The following is a 20,088-nucleotide window of genomic DNA, read 5'->3' as shown; positions in this document are numbered from 1 at the left end:
GAATTAACACAGAAATTGTGTCGCTATGAAATACTATAGGTTCTATGCATTTTCTTTCTAAATCGAAGAACGTTTCTATGGCAACGACAGGATCTTCTATTGGGAGGCGAGTATCTCCTTTCGGAAGCACTATTCCTTCTTTATTGTATCCGTCGATCCCTCACAATGACGAATTAACACAGATATTGCGTCCCTATGAAATACTGTGGTTTCTATGCCTTCTCTTCCTAAATCGAGGAACGTTGATATATCAACGACTGGATCTTCAATTGGGAGGCGAGTTTCTTTTTTCGGATGCACTATTCCTTCTTTATTGCATCCGTCGATCGCTCACAATGACGAATTAACACAGAAATTGCGTCGCTATGAAATACTATAAGTTCTATGCGTTCTCTTTCTAAATCGAGGAACGTTTCTATGGCAAGGATAGGATCTTCTATTGGGACATGAGTATCTGTTTTCGGATGCACTATTCCTTCTTTATTGCATCCGTCGATCCCTCACAATGATGAATTAACACAGAAATTGCGTCGCTATGAAATACTATAATTTCTATGCCTTCTCTTTCTAAATCGAGCAACGTTTCTATTGCAACGACAGGATCTTCCTTTGGCAGGCGAGTATCTCTTTTCGGATGCACTATTCCTTCTTTATTGCATCCGTCGATCCCTCACAAAGACGAATTAACACAGAAATTGCCTCGCTATGAAAAACTATAGGTTCTATGCCTTCTCTTTCAAAATCGATGTACGTTTCTATAGCAGCGACAGGTTCTTCTATTGGGAGGCGAGATTCTCTTTTCTGATGCACTATTCCTTCTTTCTTGCATCCGTCGATCCCTCACAATGACGAATTAACACAGAAATTGTGTCGCTATGAAATACTATAGGTTCTATGCATTTTCTTTCTAAATCGAAGAACGTTTCTATGGCAGCGACAGGATCTTCTATTGGGAGGCGAGTATCTCCTTTCGGAAGCACTATTCCTTCTTTATTGCATCCGTCGATCCCTCACAATGACGAATTAACACACAAATTTCGTCGCTTTGAAATACTATAGGTTCTATGCCTTCTTCCTCTAAATCGAGGAACGCTTCTATGGCAACGATAGGATCTTCTATTGGGAGGCTAGTATCTCTTTTCGGATGCACTATTCCTTCTTTATTGCATCCGTCGATCCCTCACAATGACGAATTAACACAGAAATTGCGTTACAATCAAATACTATAGGTTCTATGACTTCTCTTTCTAAATCGAGGAACGTTTCTATGGCAACGACAGGATCTTATATTGGGAGGCGGGCAAGTCTTTTCGGATGCACTATTCCTTCTTTATTGCATCCGTCGATCCCTCACAATGACGAATTAACACAGAAATTGCATCGCTATGAAACACTATAGGTTCTATGCCTTCTCTTTCTAAATCGAAGAACGTTTCTATGGCAACGAAAGGATCTTCTATTGGGAGGCGAGTATCTCTTTTCGGATGGACTATTCCTCCTTTAGCGCATCCGTCGATCCCTAAAAATGACGAATTAATACAGAAATTTCGTCGCTATGAAATACTATGTTTTCTATGCCTTCTCTTTGTAAATCAAAGTACGTTTCTATGGCAACGACAGGATCATCTACTGGTAGGCGAGAATCTCTTTTCGGATGCACTATTCCATCATTAACGCATGCGTCGATTCCTCACAATGACTAATTAACACAGAAATTGCGTCGCTATGAAATACTATATTTTCTATGCCATCTCTTTTTAATTAAAGTATGTATCTATGGCAACGACAGGATCTTCTACTGGGAGGCGAGTATCTGTTTTCGGATGCACTATTCCTTCTTTATTGCAGCCGTCGATCCCTCACAATGACGAATTAACACAGAAATTGCGTCGCTATGAAATACTATAGGTTCTATGCCTTCTCTTTCTAAATCGAGGAACGTTTCTACGGCAGCGACTGGATCTTCTATAGGGATGCGTGTATCTCTTTTCGAATGTACTATTCCTCCTTTATTTCATCCGTCAATCCCTCACAATGACGAACTAACACAGAAATATTGTCGCAATGGAATACTATAGGTTCCATAACTTCTCTTTCTAAATCGAGGAACGTTTCTATGGCAAGGATAGGATCTCCTATTGGGAGGCGAGTATCTCTTTTCGGATGCACCATTCCTTCTTTATTGCATCCGTCTATACCTCACAATGACGCATTAACACACAAATTGCGTCGCTTTGAAATACTATAGGTTCTATGCCTTCTCTTTCTAAATCGAGGAACGTTTCTTTTTCAACGACAGGATTTTATATTGGGAGGCGAGTATCTCTTTTCGGATGCACTATTCCTTCTATATTGCATCCATTGATCCCTCACAATGACGAATTAACATAGAAATTGCGTCGCTATGAAATACTGTAGGATCTATGAATTCTCTTTCTAAATCGAGGAGCGTTACTATGGCAACCACACGATCTCCTATTGGGAGGCGAGTATCTCTTTTCGGATGCACTATTCCCTCTTTATTGCATCTGTCGATCCCTCACAATGACGAATTAACACACAAATTGCGTCGCTTTGAAATACTATAGGTTCTATGCCTTCTCTTTCTAAATCGAGGAACGTTTCTTTGGCAATGACAGGATCTTCTATTGGGATGCGAGTATCTCTTTTCGGATGGACTATTTCTTCCTTGTGCATCCGTCGATCCCTCAAAATGACGAATTAACGCAGAAATTGCGTCGCTATGAAATACTATAGGTACTATGCCTTCTCTTTCTAAATCAAAGTACGTTACTATGGCAACGACAGGAACCTCCACTGGGAGGCGAGAATCTCTTTTCGGATGCACTATTCCATCAATATTGCATGCGTCGATCCATCACAATGATGAATTAACACAGAAATTGCGTAGCTATGAAATACTATAATTTCTACGCCTTCTCTTTCTAAATCGAGCAACGGTTCTATTGCAACGACAGGATCTTCCTTTGGGAGACGAGTATCTCTTTTCGGATGCACTATTCCTTCTTTATTGCATCCGTCGATCCCTCACAATGACGAATTAACACAGAAATTGCGTCGCTATGAAAAACTATAGGTTTTATGCCTTCTCTTTCAAAATCGATGTACGTTTCTATAGCAGCGACAGGTTCTTCTATTGGGAGGCGAGATTCACTTTTCTGATGCACTATTCCTTCTTTCTTGCATCCGTCGATCCCTCACAATGACGAATTAACACAGAAATTGTGTCGCTATGAAATACTATAGGTTCTATGCATTTTCTTTCTAAATCGTAGAACGTTTCTATGGCAGCGAGAGGATCTTCTATTGGGAGGCGAGTATCTCCTTTCGGAAGCGCTATTCCTTCTTTATTGCATCCGTCGATCCCTCAAAATGACGAATTAACACAGAAATTGCGTCGCTATGAAATACTATGGTTTTTATGCCTTCTCTTCCTAAATCGAGGAACGTTGATATATCAACGATTGGATCTTCAATTGGGAGGAGAGTTTCTTTTTTCGGATGCACTATTCCTTCTTTATTGCATCCGTCGACCTCTCACAATGACGCATTAACATAGATATTGCGTCGCTATGAAATACGCTAGGTTCTATGCCTTCTCTTTCTAAATCGAGGAACGTTTCTATGGCAACGACAGGATCTTATATTGGGAGGCGAGCAATTCTTTTCGGATGCACTATTCCTTCTTTATTGCATCCGTCGATCCCTCACAATGACGAATTAACACAGAGATTGTGTCGCTATGAAATACTATAGGTTCTATGCCTTCTCTTTCTAAATCGAGGAACGTTTCTATGGCAACGACTGGATCTTCTATAGGGATGCGAGTATCTCTTTTCGAATGTACTATTACTTCTTTATTGCATCCGTCGATCCCTCACAATGACGAATTAACACAGAAATATTGTCGCTATGGAATACTATAGGTTCTATGCCTTCTCTTTCTTAATCGAGGAACGTTTCTATGGCAACAACAGGATCTTCTCTTGGGAGGCGAGTATCTCTTTTCGGATGCACTATTCCTTCTTTATTGCATCCGTCTATCCCTCACAATGGCGAATTAACACAGAAATTGCTTCGCTATGAAATACGCTAGGTTCTATGCCTTCTCTTTCTTAATCGAGTAACGTTTCTATGGCAACGACAGGATCTTGTATTGGGAGGCGAGTATCTCTTTTCGGATGCACTATTCCATCATTATTGCATCCGTCGATCCCTCACAATGACGAATTAACACATAAATTGCGTGGCTATGAAATACTATAGGTTCTACGCATTCTGTTTCTAAGTCGAGGAACGTTTCTATGGCAACGACAGGATCTTCTATTGGGAGGCGAGTATCTCTTCTCGGATGCACTATTCCTTCTTTATTGCATCCGTCGATCGCTGACAATGACGAATTAACACAGAAATTGTGTCGCTATGAAATACTATAGGTTCTATGCATTTTCTTTCTAAATCGAACAACGTTTCTATGGCAACGACAGGATCTTCTATTGGGAGGCGAGTATTTCCTTTCGGAAGCACTATTCCTTCTTCATTGCATCCGTCGATCCCTCACAATGACGAATTAACACAGAAATTGCGTCGCTATGAAATACGCTAGGTTCTATGCCTTCTCTTTCTTAATCGAGGAACGTTTCTATGGCAATTATAGGATCTTCTATTGGGAGGCGAGTATCTGTTTTCGGATGCACTATTCCTTCTTTATTGCATCCGTCGATCCCTCACAATGACGAATTAACACATAAATTGCGTGGCTATGAAATACTATAGGTTCTACGCATTCTGTTTCTAAGTCGAGGAACGTTTCTTTGGCAACGACAGGATTTTATATTGGGAAGCGAGTATCTCTTTTCGGATGCACTATTCCTTCTACACTCCTGGAAATGGAAAAAGGAACACATTGACACCGGTGTGTCAGACCCACCATACTTGCTCCGGACACTGGGATAGGGCTGTACAAGCAATGATCACACGGACTGCACAGCGGACACACTAGGAACCGCGGTGTTGGCCGTCGAATGGCGCTAGCTGCGCAGCATTTGTGCACCGCCGCCGTCAGTGTCAGCTAGTTTGCCGTGGCATACGGAGCTCCATCGCAGTCTTTAACACTGGTAGCATGCCGCGACAGCGTGGACGTGAACCGTATGTGCAGCTGACGGACTTTGAGCGAGGGCGTATAGTGGGCATGCGGGAAGCCGGGTGGACGTACCGCCGAATTGCTCAACACGTGGGGCGTGAGGTCTCCACAGTACATCGATGTTGTCGCCAGTGGTCGGCGGAAGGTGCACGTGCCCGTCGACCTGGGACCGGACCGCAGAGACGCACGGATGCACGCCAAGACCGTAGGATCCTACGCAGTGCCGTAGGGGACCGCACCGCCACTTCCCAGCAAATTAGGGACACTGTTGCTCCTGGGGTATCGGCGAGGACCATTCGCAACCGTCTCCATGAAGCTGGGCTACGGTCCCGCACACCGTTAGGCCGTCTTCCGCTCCCGCCCCAACATCGTGCAGCCCGCCTCCAGTGGTGTCGCGACAGGCGTGAATGGAGACGTGTCGTCTTCAGCGATGAGAGTCGCTTCTGCTTTGGTGCCAATGATGGTCGTATGCGTGTTTGGCGCCGTGCAGGTGAGCGCCACAATCAGGACTGCATACGACCGAGGCACACAGGGCCAACACCCGGCATCATGGTGTGGGGAGCGATCTCCTACGCTGGCCGTACACCACTGGTGATCGTCGAGGGGACACTGAATAGTGCACGGTACATCCAAACCGTCATCGAACCCATCGTTCTACCATTCCTAGACCGGCAAGGAACTTGCTGTTCCAACAGGACAATGCACGTCCGCATGTATCCCGTGCCACCCAACGTGCTCTAGAAGGTGTAAGTCAACTACCCTGGCCAGCAAGATCTCCGGATCTGTCACCCATTGAGCATGTTTGGGACTGGATGAAGCGTCGTCTCACGCGGTCTGCACGTCCAGCACGAACGCTGGTCCAACTGAGGCGCCAGGTGGAAATGGCATGGCAAGCCGTTCCACAGGACTACATCCAGCATCTCTACGATCGTCTCCATGAGAGAATAGCAGCCTACATTGCTGCGAAAGGTGGATATACACTGTACTAGTGCCGACATTGTGCATGCTCTGTTGCCTGTGTCTATGTGCCTGTGGTTCTGTCAGTGTGATCATGTGATGTATCTGACCCCAGGAATGTGTCAATAAAGTTTCCTTTTCCTGGGACAATGAATTCACGGTGGTCTTATTTCAATTTCCAGGAGTGTATATTGCATCCATCGATCCCTCACAATGACGAATTAACACAGAAATTGCGTCGCTATGAAATACTGTAGATTGTCTGACTTCTCTTTCTAAATCGAGGAGCGTTTCTATGGCAACATCAGGATCTTCAATTGGGGGCGAATATCTTTTTTCGGATGCACGATTCCTTCATTATTGCATACATCGATCCCTCACAATGACGATTTAACACAGAAATTGCGTCGCTATGAAACACTATAGGTTCTATGCCTTCTCTTTCTAAATCGAGGAACGTTTCTATGGCAACGACAGGATCTACTACTGGGTGGCGAATATCTCTTTTCGGATGCACTATTCCTTATTTATTGCAACCGTCGATCCCTCACAATGGCGAATTAACACAGAAAATGCGTCGCTATGAAAACGCTAGGTTCTATGACTTCTCTTTCTAAATCGAGGAACGTTTCTATGGCAACGACAGGATCTTATATTGGGAGGCGAGTATCTCTTTTCGGATGCACTATTCCATCATTATTGCATCCGTCGATCCCTCACAATGACGAATTAACACAGAAATTGCATCGCTATGAAATACTATAGGTTCTACGCCTTCTCTTTCTAAGTCGAGGAACGTTTCTATGGCAACGACAGGATCTTCTATTTGGAGGCGAGTATCTCTTTTCGGATGCACTATTCCTTCTTTATTGCATCCGTCGATCCCTCACAATGACGAATTAACACATAAATTGCGTGGCTATGAAATACTATAGGTTCTACGCATTCTGTTTCTAAGTCGAGGAACGTTTCTTTGGCAACGACAGGATTTTATATTGGGAAGCGAGTATCTCTTTTCGGATGCACTATTCCTTCTACACTCCTGGAAATGGAAAAAGGAACACATTGACGCCGGTGTGTCAGACCCACCATACTTGCTCCGGACACTGGGATAGGGCTGTACAAGCAATGATCACACGCACTGCACAGCGGACACACTAGGAACCGCGGTGTTGGCCGTCGAATGGCGCTAGCTGCGCAGCATTTGTGCACCGCCGCCGTCAGTGTCAGCCAGTTTGCCGTGGCATACGGAGCTCCATCGCAGTCTTTAACACTGGTGGCATGCCGCGACAGCGTGGACGTGAACCGTATGTGCAGCTGACGGACTTTGAGCGAGGGCGTATAGTGGGCATGCGGGAGGCCGGGTGGACGTACCGCCGAATTGCTCAACACGTGGGGCGTGAGGTCTCCACAGTACATCGATGTTGTCGCCAGTGGTCGGCGGAAGGTGCACGTGCCCGTCGACCTGGGACCGGACCGCAGAGACGCGCGGATGCACGCCAAGACCGTAGGATCCTACGCAGTGCCGTAGGGGACCGCACCGCCACTTCCCAGCAAATTAGGGACACTGTTGCTCCTGGGGTATCGGCGAGGACCATTCGCAACCGTCTCCATGAAGCTGGGCTACGGTCCCGCACACCGTTAGGCCGTCTTCCGCTCCCGCCCCAACATCGTGCAGCCCGCCTCCAGTGGTGTCGCGACAGGCGTGAATGGAGACGTGTCGTCTTCAGCGATGAGAGTCGCTTCTGCTTTGGTGCCAATGATGGTCGTATGCGTGTTTGGCGCCGTGCAGGTGAGCGCCACAATCAGGACTGCATACGACCGAGGCACACAGGGCCAACACCCGGCATCATGGTGTGGGGAGCGATCTCCTACGCTGGCCGTACACCACTGGTGATCGTCGAGGGGACACTGAATAGTGCACGGTACATCCAAACCGTCATCGAACCCATCGTTCTACCATTCCTAGACCGGCAAGGAACTTGCTGTTCCAACAGGACAATGCACGTCCGCATGTATCCCGTGCCACCCAACGTGCTCTAGAAGGTGTAAGTCAACTACCCTGGCCAGCAAGATCTCCGGATCTGTCACCCATTGAGCATGTTTGGGACTGGATGAAGCGTCGTCTCACGCGGTCTGCACGTCCAGCACGAACGCTGGTCCAACTGAGGCGCCAGGTGGAAATGGCATGGCAAGCCGTTCCACAGGACTACATCCAGCATCTCTACGATCGTCTCCATGAGAGAATAGCAGCCTACATTGCTGCGAAAGGTGGATATACACTGTACTAGTGCCGACATTGTGCATGCTCTGTTGCCTGTGTCTATGTGCCTGTGGTTCTGTCAGTGTGATCATGTGATGTATCTGACCCCAGGAATGTGTCAATAAAGTTTCCTTTTCCTGGGACAATGAATTCACGGTGGTCTTATTTCAATTTCCAGGAGTGTATATTGCATCCATCGATCCCTCACAATGACGAATTAACACAGAAATTGCGTCGCTATGAAATACTGTAGATTGTCTGACTTCTCTTTCTAAATCGAGGAGCGTTTCTATGGCAACATCAGGATCTTCAATTGGGGGCGAATATCTTTTTTCGGATGCACGATTCCTTCATTATTGCATACATCGATCCCTCACAATGACGATTTAACACAGAAATTGCGTCGCTATGAAACACTATAGGTTCTATGCCTTCTCTTTCTAAATCGAGGAACGTTTCTATGGCAACGACAGGATCTACTACTGGGTGGCGAATATCTCTTTTCGGATGCACTATTCCTTATTTATTGCAACCGTCGATCCCTCACAATGGCGAATTAACACAGAAAATGCGTCGCTATGAAAACGCTAGGTTCTATGACTTCTCTTTCTAAATCGAGGAACGTTTCTATGGCAACGACAGGATCTTATATTGGGAGGCGAGTATCTCTTTTCGGATGCACTATTCCATCATTATTGCATCCGTCGATCCCTCACAATGACGAATTAACACAGAAATTGCATCGCTATGAAATACTATAGGTTCTACGCCTTCTCTTTCTAAGTCGAGGAACGTTTCTATGGCAACGACAGGATCTTCTATTTGGAGGCGAGTATCTCTTTTCGGATGCACTAATCCTTCTTTATTGCATCCGTCGATCCCTCACAATGACGAATTAACACATAAATTGCGTGGCTATGAAATACTATAGGTTCTACGCATTCTGTTTCTAAGTCGAGGAACGTTTCTTTGGCAACGACAGGATTTTATATTGGGAAGCGAGTATCTCTTTTCGGATGCACTATTCCTTCTACACTCCTGGAAATGGAAAAAGGAACACATTGACGCCGGTGTGTCAGACCCACCATACTTGCTCCGGACACTGGGATAGGGCTGTACAAGCAATGATCACACGCACTGCACAGCGGACACACTAGGTACCGCGGTGTTAGCCGTCGAATGGCGCTAGCTGCGCAGCATTTGTGCACCGCCGCCGTCAGTGTCAGCCAGTTTGCCGTGGCATACGGAGCTCCATCGCAGTCTTTAACACTGGTAGCATGCCGCGACAGCGTGGACGTGAACCGTATGTGCAGCTGACGGACTTTGAGCGAGGGCGTATAGTGGGCATGCGGGAGGCCGGGTGGACGTACCGCCGAATTGCTCAACACGTGGGGCGTGAGGTCTCCACAGTACATCGATGTTGTCGCCAGTGGTCGGCGGAAGGTGCACGTGCCCGTCGACCTGGGACCGGACCGCAGAGACGCGCGGATGCACGCCAAGACCGTAGGATCCTACGCAGTGCCGTAGGGGACCGCACCGCCACTTCCCAGCAAATTAGGGACACTGTTGCTCCTGGGGTATCGGCGAGGACCATTCGCAACCGTCTCCATGAAGCTGGGCTACGGTCCCGCACACCGTTAGGCCGTCTTCCGCTCCCGCCCCAACATCGTGCAGCCCGCCTCCAGTGGTGTCGCGACAGGCGTGAATGGAGACGTGTCGTCTTCAGCGATGAGAGTCGCTTCTGCTTTGGTGCCAATGATGGTCGTATGCGTGTTTGGCGCCGTGCAGGTGAGCGCCACAATCAGGACTGCATACGACCGAGGCACACAGGGCCAACACCCGGCATCATGGTGTGGGGAGCGATCTCCTACGCTGGCCGTACACCACTGGTGATCGTCGAGGGGACACTGAATAGTGCACGGTACATCCAAACCGTCATCGAACCCATCGTTCTACCATTCCTAGACCGGCAAGGAACTTGCTGTTCCAACAGGACAATGCACGTCCGCATGTATCCCGTGCCACCCAACGTGCTCTAGAAGGTGTAAGTCAACTACCCTGGCCAGCAAGATCTCCGGATCTGTCACCAATTGAGCATGTTTGGGACTGGATGAAGCGTCGTCTCACGCGGTCTGCACGTCCAGCACGAACGCTGGTCCAACTGAGGCGCCAGGTGGAAATGGCATGGCAAGCCGTTCCACAGGACTACATCCAGCATCTCTACGATCGTCTCCATGGGAGAATAGCAGCCTGCATTGCTGCGAAAGGTGGATATACACTGTACTAGTGCCGACATTGTGCATGCTCTGTTGCCTGTGTCTATGTGCCTGTGGTTCTGTCAGTGTGATCATGTGATGTATCTGACCCCAGGAATGTGTCAATAAAGTTTCCTTTTCCTGGGACAATGAATTCACGGTGGTCTTATTTCAATTTCCAGGAGTGTATATTGCATCCATCGATCCCTCACAATGACGAATTAACACAGAAATTGCGTCGCTATGAAATACTGTAGATTGTCTGACTTCTCTTTCTAAATCGAGGAGCGTTTCTATGGCAACATCAGGATCTTCAATTGGGGGCGAATATCTTTTTTCGGATGCACGATTCCTTCATTATTGCATACATCGATCCCTCACAATGACGATTTAACACAGAAATTGCGTCGCTATGAAACACTATAGGTTCTATGCCTTCTCTTTCTAAATCGAGGAACGTTTCTATGGCAACGACAGGATCTACTACTGGGTGGCGAATATCTCTTTTCGGATGCACTATTCCTTATTTATTGCAACCGTCGATCCCTCACAATGGCGAATTAACACAGAAAATGCGTCGCTATGAAAACGCTAGGTTCTATGACTTCTCTTTCTAAATCGAGGAACGTTTCTATGGCAACGACAGGATCTTATATTGGGAGGCGAGTATCTCTTTTCGGATGCACTATTCCATCATTATTGCATCCGTCGATCCCTCACAATGACGAATTAACACAGAAATTGCATCGCTATGAAATACTATAGGTTCTACGCCTTCTCTTTCTAAGTCGAGGAACGTTTCTATGGCAACGACAGGATCTTCTATTTGGAGGCGAGTATCTCTTTTCGGATGCACTATTCCTTCTTTATTGCATCCGTCGATCCCTCACAATGACGAATTAACACATAAATTGCGTGGCTATGAAATACTATAGGTTCTACGCATTCTGTTTCTAAGTCGAGGAACGTTTCTTTGGCAACGACAGGATTTTATATTGGGAAGCGAGTATCTCTTTTCGGATGCACTATTCCTTCTACACTCCTGGAAATGGAAAAAGGAACACATTGACGCCGGTGTGTCAGACCCACCATACTTGCTCCGGACACTGGGATAGGGCTGTACAAGCAATGATCACACGCACTGCACAGCGGACACACTAGGAACCGCGGTGTTGGCCGTCGAATGGCGCTAGCTGCGCAGCATTTGTGCACCGCCGCCGTCAGTGTCAGCCAGTTTGCCGTGGCATACGGAGCTCCATCGCAGTCTTTAACACTGGTAGCATGCCGCGACAGCGTGGACGTGAACCGTATGTGCAGCTGACGGACTTTGAGCGAGGGCGTATAGTGGGCATGCGGGAGGCCGGGTGGACGTACCGCCGAATTGCTCAACACGTGGGGCGTGAGGTCTCCACAGTACATCGATGTTGTCGCCAGTGGTCGGCGGAAGATGCACGTGCCCGTCGACCTGGGACCGGACCGCAGAGACGCGCGGATGCACGCCAAGACCGTAGGATCCTACGCAGTGCCGTAGGGGACCGCACCGCCACTTCCCAGCAAATTAGGGACACTGTTGCTCCTGGGGTATCGGCGAGGACCATTCGCAACCGTCTCCATGAAGCTGGGCTACGGTCCCGCACACCGTTAGGCCGTCTTCCGCTCCCGCCCCAACATCGTGCAGCCCGCCTCCAGTGGTGTCGCGATAGGCGTGAATGGAGACGTGTCGTCTTCAGCGATGAGAGTCGCTTCTGCTTTGGTGCCAATGATGGTCGTATGCGTGTTTGGCGCCGTGCAGGTGAGCGCCACAATCAGGACTGCATACGACCGAGGCACACAGGGCCAACACCCGGCATCATGGTGTGGGGAGCGATCTCCTACGCTGGCCGTACACCACTGGTGATCGTCGAGGGGACACTGAATAGTGCACGGTACATCCAAACCGTCATCGAACCCATCGTTCTACCATTCCTAGACCGGCAAGGAACTTGCTGTTCCAACAGGACAATGCACGTCCGCATGTATCCCGTGCCACCCAACGTGCTCTAGAAGGTGTAAGTCAACTACCCTGGCCAGCAAAATCTCCGGATCTGTCACCCATTGAGCATGTTTGGGACTGGATGAAGCGTCGTCTCACGCGGTCTGCACGTCCAGCACGAACGCTGGTCCAACTGAGGCGCCAGGTGGAAATGGCATGGCAAGCCGTTCCACAGGACTACATCCAGCATCTCTACGATCGTCTCCATGGGAGAATAGCAGCCTGCATTGCTGCGAAAGGTGGATATACACTGTACTAGTGCCGACATTGTGCATGCTCTGTTGCCTGTGTCTATGTGCCTGTGGTTCTGTCAGTGTGATCATGTGATGTATCTGACCCCAGGAATGTGTCAATAAAGTTTCCTTTTCCTGGGACAATGAATTCACGGTGGTCTTATTTCAATTTCCAGGAGTGTATATTGCATCCATCGATCCCTCACAATGACGAATTAACACAGAAATTGCGTCGCTATGAAATACTGTAGATTGTCTGACTTCTCTTTCTAAATCGAGGAGCGTTTCTATGGCAACATCAGGATCTTCAATTGGGGGCGAATATCTTTTTTCGGATGCACGATTCCTTCATTATTGCATACATCGATCCCTCACAATGACGATTTAACACAGAAATTGCGTCGCTATGAAACACTATAGGTTCTATGCCTTCTCTTTCTAAATCGAGGAACGTTTCTATGGCAACGACAGGATCTACTACTGGGTGGCGAATATCTCTTTTCGGATGCACTATTCCTTATTTATTGCAACCGTCGATCCCTCACAATGGCGAATTAACACAGAAAATGCGTCGCTATGAAAACGCTAGGTTCTATGACTTCTCTTTCTAAATCGAGGAACGTTTCTATGGCAACGACAGGATCTTATATTGGGAGGCGAGTATCTCTTTTCGGATGCACTATTCCATCATTATTGCATCCGTCGATCCCTCACAATGACGAATTAACACAGAAATTGCATCGCTATGAAATACTATAGGTTCTACGCCTTCTCTTTCTAAGTCGAGGAACGTTTCTATGGCAACGACAGGATCTTCTATTTGGAGGCGAGTATCTCTTTTCGGATGCACTATTCCTTCTTTATTGCATCCGTCGATCCCTCACAATGACGAATTAACACATAAATTGCGTGGCTATGAAATACTATAGGTTCTACGCATTCTGTTTCTAAGTCGAGGAACGTTTCTTTGGCAACGACAGGATTTTATATTGGGAAGCGAGTATCTCTTTTCGGATGCACTATTCCTTCTACACTCCTGGAAATGGAAAAAGGAACACATTGACGCCGGTGTGTCAGACCCACCATACTTGCTCCGGACACTGGGATAGGGCTGTACAAGCAATGATCACACGCACTGCACAGCGGACACACTAGGAACCGCGGTGTTGGCCGTCGAATGGCGCTAGCTGCGCTGCATTTGTGCACCGCCGCCGTCAGTGTCAGCCAGTTTGCCGTGGCATACGGAGCTCCATCGCAGTCTTTAACACTGGTAGCATGCCGCGACAGCGTGGACGTGAACCGTATGTGCAGCTGACGGACTTTGAGCGAGGGCGTATAGTGGGCATGCGGGAGGCCGGGTGGACGTACCGCCGAATTGCTCAACACGTGGGGCGTGAGGTCTCCACAGTACATCGATGTTGTCGCCAGTGGTCGGCGGAAGATGCACGTGCCCGTCGACCTGGGACCGGACCGCAGAGACGCGCGGATGCACGCCAAGACCGTAGGATCCTACGCAGTGCCGTAGGGGACCGCACCGCCACTTCCCAGCAAATTAGGGACACTGTTGCTCCTGGGGTATCGGCGAGGACCATTCGCAACCGTCTCCATGAAGCTGGGCTACGGTCCCGCACACCGTTAGGCCGTCTTCCGCTCCCGCCCCAACATCGTGCAGCCCGCCTCCAGTGGTGTCGCGATAGGCGTGAATGGAGACGTGTCGTCTTCAGCGATGAGAGTCGCTTCTGCTTTGGTGCCAATGATGGTCGTATGCGTGTTTGGCGCCGTGCAGGTGAGCGCCACAATCAGGACTGCATACGACCGAGGCACACAGGGCCAACACCCGGCATCATGGTGTGGGGAGCGATCTCCTACGCTGGCCGTACACCACTGGTGATCGTCGAGGGGACACTGAATAGTGCACGGTACATCCAAACCGTCATCGAACCCATCGTTCTACCATTCCTAGACCGGCAAGGAACTTGCTGTTCCAACAGGACAATGCACGTCCGCATGTATCCCGTGCCACCCAACGTGCTCTAGAAGGTGTAAGTCAACTACCCTGGCCAGCAAAATCTCCGGATCTGTCACCCATTGAGCATGTTTGGGACTGGATGAAGCGTCGTCTCACGCGGTCTGCACGTCCAGCACGAACGCTGGTCCAACTGAGGCGCCAGGTGGAAATGGCATGGCAAGCCGTTCCACAGGACTACATCCAGCATCTCTACGATCGTCTCCATGGGAGAATAGCAGCCTGCATTGCTGCGAAAGGTGGATATACACTGTACTAGTGCCGACATTGTGCATGCTCTGTTGCCTGTGTCTATGTGCCTGTGGTTCTGTCAGTGTGATCATGTGATGTATCTGACCCCAGGAATGTGTCAATAAAGTTTCCTTTTCCTGGGACAATGAATTCACGGTGGTCTTATTTCAATTTCCAGGAGTGTATATTGCATCCATCGATCCCTCACAATGACGAATTAACACAGAAATTGCGTCGCTATGAAATACTGTAGATTGTCTGACTTCTCTTTCTAAATCGAGGAGCGTTTCTATGGCAACATCAGGATCTTCAATTGGGGGCGAATATCTTTTTTCGGATGCACGATTCCTTCATTATTGCATACATCGATCCCTCACAATGACGATTTAACACAGAAATTGCGTCGCTATGAAACACTATAGGTTCTATGCCTTCTCTTTCTAAATCGAGGAACGTTTCTATGGCAACGACAGGATCTACTACTGGGTGGCGAATATCTCTTTTCGGATGCACTATTCCTTATTTATTGCAACCGTCGATCCCTCACAATGGCGAATTAACACAGAAAATGCGTCGCTATGAAAACGCTAGGTTCTATGACTTCTCTTTCTAAATCGAGGAACGTTTCTATGGCAACGACAGGATCTTATATTGGGAGGCGAGTATCTCTTTTCGGATGCACTATTCCATCATTATTGCATCCGTCGATCCCTCACAATGACGAATTAACACAGAAATTGCATCGCTATGAAATACTATAGGTTCTACGCCTTCTCTTTCTAAGTCGAGGAACGTTTCTATGGCAACGACAGGATCTTCTATTTGGAGGCGAGTATCTCTTTTCGGATGCACTATTCCTTCTTTATTGCATCCGTCGATCCCTCACAATGACGAATTAACACATAAATTGCGTGGCTATGAAATACTATAGGTTCTACGCATTCTGTTTCTAAGTCGAGGAACGTTTCTTTGGCAACGACAGGATTTTATATTGGGAAGCGAGTATCTCTTTTCGGATGCACTATTCCTTCTACACTCCTGGAAATGGAAAAAGGAACACATTGACGCCGGTGTGTCAGACCCACCATACTTGCTCCGGACACTGGGATAGGGCTGTACAAGCAATGATCACACGCACTGCACAGCGGACACACTAGGAACCGCGGTGTTGGCCGTCGAATGGCGCTAGCTGCGCAGCATTTGTGCACCGCCGCCGTCAGTGTCAGCCAGTTTGCCGTGGCATACGGAGCTCCATCGCAGTCTTTAACACTGGTAGCATGCCGCGACAGCGTGGACGTGAACCGTATGTGCAGCTGACGGACTTTGAGCGAGGGCGTATAGTGGGCATGCGGGAGGCCGGGTGGACGTACCGCCGAATTGCTCAACACGTGGGGCGTGAGGTCTCCACAGTACATCGATGTTGTCGCCAGTGGTCGGCGGAAGATGCACGTGCCCGTCGACCTGGGACCGGACCGCAGAGACGCGCGGATGCACGCCAAGACCGTAGGATCCTACGCAGTGCCGTAGGGGACCGCACCGCCACTTCCCAGCAAATTAGGGACACTGTTGCTCCTGGGGTATCGGCGAGGACCATTCGCAACCGTCTCCATGAAGCTGGGCTACGGTCCCGCACACCGTTAGGCCGTCTTCCGCTCCCGCCCCAACATCGTGCAGCCCGCCTCCAGTGGTGTCGCGATAGGCGTGAATGGAGACGTGTCGTCTTCAGCGATGAGAGTCGCTTCTGCTTTGGTGCCAATGATGGTCGTATGCGTGTTTGGCGCCGTGCAGGTGAGCGCCACAATCAGGACTGCATACGACCGAGGCACACAGGGCCAACACCCGGCATCATGGTGTGGGGAGCGATCTCCTACGCTGGCCGTACACCACTGGTGATCGTCGAGGGGACACTGAATAGTGCACGGTACATCCAAACCGTCATCGAACCCATCGTTCTACCATTCCTAGACCGGCAAGGAACTTGCTGTTCCAACAGGACAATGCACGTCCGCATGTATCCCGTGCCACCCAACGTGCTCTAGAAGGTGTAAGTCAACTACCCTGGCCAGCAAAATCTCCGGATCTGTCACCCATTGAGCATGTTTGGGACTGGATGAAGCGTCGTCTCACGCGGTCTGCACGTCCAGCACGAACGCTGGTCCAACTGAGGCGCCAGGTGGAAATGGCATGGCAAGCCGTTCCACAGGACTACATCCAGCATCTCTACGATCGTCTCCATGGGAGAATAGCAGCCTGCATTGCTGCGAAAGGTGGATATACACTGTACTAGTGCCGACATTGTGCATGCTCTGTTGCCTGTGTCTATGTGCCTGTGGTTCTGTCAGTGTGATCATGTGATGTATCTGACCCCAGGAATGTGTCAATAAAGTTTCCTTTTCCTGGGACAATGAATTCACGGTGGTCTTATTTCAATTTCCAGGAGTGTATATTGCATCCATCGATCCCTCACAATGACGAATTAACACAGAAATTGCGTCGCTATGAAATACTGTAGATTGTCTGACTTCTCTTTCTAAATCGAGGAGCGTTTCTATGGCAACATCAGGATCTTCAATTGGGGGCGAATATCTTTTTTCGGATGCACGATTCCTTCATTATTGCATACATCGATCCCTCACAATGACGATTTAACACAGAAATTGCGTCGCTATGAAACACTATAGGTTCTATGCCTTCTCTTTCTAAATCGAGGAACGTTTCTATGGCAACGACAGGATCTACTACTGGGTGGCGAATATCTCTTTTCGGATGCACTATTCCTTATTTATTGCAACCGTCGATCCCTCACAATGGCGAATTAACACAGAAAATGCGTCGCTATGAAAACGCTAGGTTCTATGACTTCTCTTTCTAAATCGAGGAACGTTTCTATGGCAACGACAGGATCTTATATTGGAAGGCGAGTATCTCTTTTCGGATGCACTATTCCATCATTATTGCATCCGTCGATCCCTCACAATGACGAATTAACACAGAAATTGCGTCGCTATCAAATACTATAGGTTCTACGCCTTCTCTTTCTAAGTCGAGGAACGTTTCTATGGCAACGACAGGATCTTCTATTTGGAGGCGAGTATCTCTTTTCGGATGCACTATTCCTTCTTTATTGCATCCGTAGATCCCTCACAAATGAATTAACACAGAAATTGCGTCGCTATGAAATACTATATGTTCTATGCACTCTCTTTCTAAATCGAAGAACGTTTCTATGGCAACGACAGGATCTTCTATTGGGAGGCGAAAATGTCCTTTCGGAAGCACTGTTCCTTCTTTATTGCATCCGTCGATCCCTCACAATGAGGAATAAACACAGAAATTGCATCGCTATGAAATACTATGGGTTCTATGCCTTCTCTTTCTAAATCGAGGAACGTATCTATGGCAACGACTGGATCTTCTATAGAGATGCGTGTATCTCTTTTCGAAAGTACTATTCCTTCTTTATTGCATCCGTCGATCCCTCACAATGACGAATTAACACAGAAATATTGTCGCTATGGAATACCATAGGTTCTATACCTTCACTTTCTAAATCGAGGAACGTTTCTATGGCAAGGACAGGATCTTCTATTGGGAAACGAGTATCTCTTTTCGGATGCACTATCCTTCTTTATTGCATCCGTCGATCCCTCACAATGACGAATTAACACAGAAATTGCGTCGCTATGAAACACTATAGGCTCTATGCCTCCTCTTTCTAAATCGCGGAACGTTTCTATGGCAACGAAAGGATCTTCTATTGGGGTGCGAGTATCTCTTTTCGGATGGACTATCCCTTCTTTAGTGCATCCGTCGATCCCTCAAAATGACGAATTAACGCAGAAATTGCGTCGCTATGAAATACTATAGGTTCTACGCCTTCTCTTTCTAAATCAAAGTACGTTACTATGGCAACGACAGGATCTTCTACTGGGAGGCGAGAATCTCATTTCGGATGCAGTATTCCATCAATATTGCATGCGTCGATCCCTCACAATGACGAATTAACACAGGAATTGCGTCGCTATGAAATACTATAGGTTCTATGCCTTCTCTTTCTAAATCGAGGAACGTTTCTATGGCAAGGACAGGATCTTCTATTGGGAGGCGAGTATCTCTTTTCCGATGCACTATTCCTTCTTTATTGCATCCGTCGATCCCTCACAATGACGAATTAACACCGAAATTGCGTCGCTATGAAATACTATGGGTTCTATGTCATCTCTTTCTAAATCAAGGAATGTTTATATGGCAACGACAGGATCTTCATTTGGGAGGCGAATACCTTTTTTCGGATGCGCTATTCCTTCATCATTGCATCCGACGATCCCTCACAATGACGAATTAACACAGAAACTTCGTCGCTATGGAATACTATAGGTTCTATACCTTCTCTTTCTAAATCGAGGAACGTTTCTATGGCAAGGACAGGATCTTCTATTGGGAGGCGAATATCTCTTTTCGGATGCACTATTCCATCATTATTGCATCCGTCGATCCCTCACAATGACGAATTAACACAGAAATTGCGTCGCTATGAGAAACTATAGGTTCTACGCCTTCTCTTTCTAAGTCAAGGAACGTTTCTATGGCAAGGACAGGATCTTCTATTGGGAGGCGAGTATCTCTTTTCGGATGCACTATTCCTTCTTTATTGCATCCGTCGATCCCTCACAATGACGAATTAACACCGAAATTGCGTCGCTATGAAATACTATGGGTTCTATGTCATCTCTTTCTAAATCAAGGAATGTTTATATGGCAACGACAGGATCTTCATTTGGGAGGCGAATACCTTTTTTCCGATGCGCTATTCCTTCATCATTGCATCCGACGATCCCTCACAATGACGAATTAACACAGAAACTTCGTCGCTATGGAATACTATAGGTTCTATACCTTCTCTTTCTAAATCGAGGAACGTTTCTAT

Source organism: Schistocerca cancellata, chromosome 3 (genome assembly GCF_023864275.1).
Source record: "Schistocerca cancellata isolate TAMUIC-IGC-003103 chromosome 3, iqSchCanc2.1, whole genome shotgun sequence".
Classification (NCBI taxonomy): Eukaryota; Metazoa; Arthropoda; class Insecta; order Orthoptera; family Acrididae; genus Schistocerca; species Schistocerca cancellata.
Note: the sequence above shows the minus strand (reverse complement) of the source record.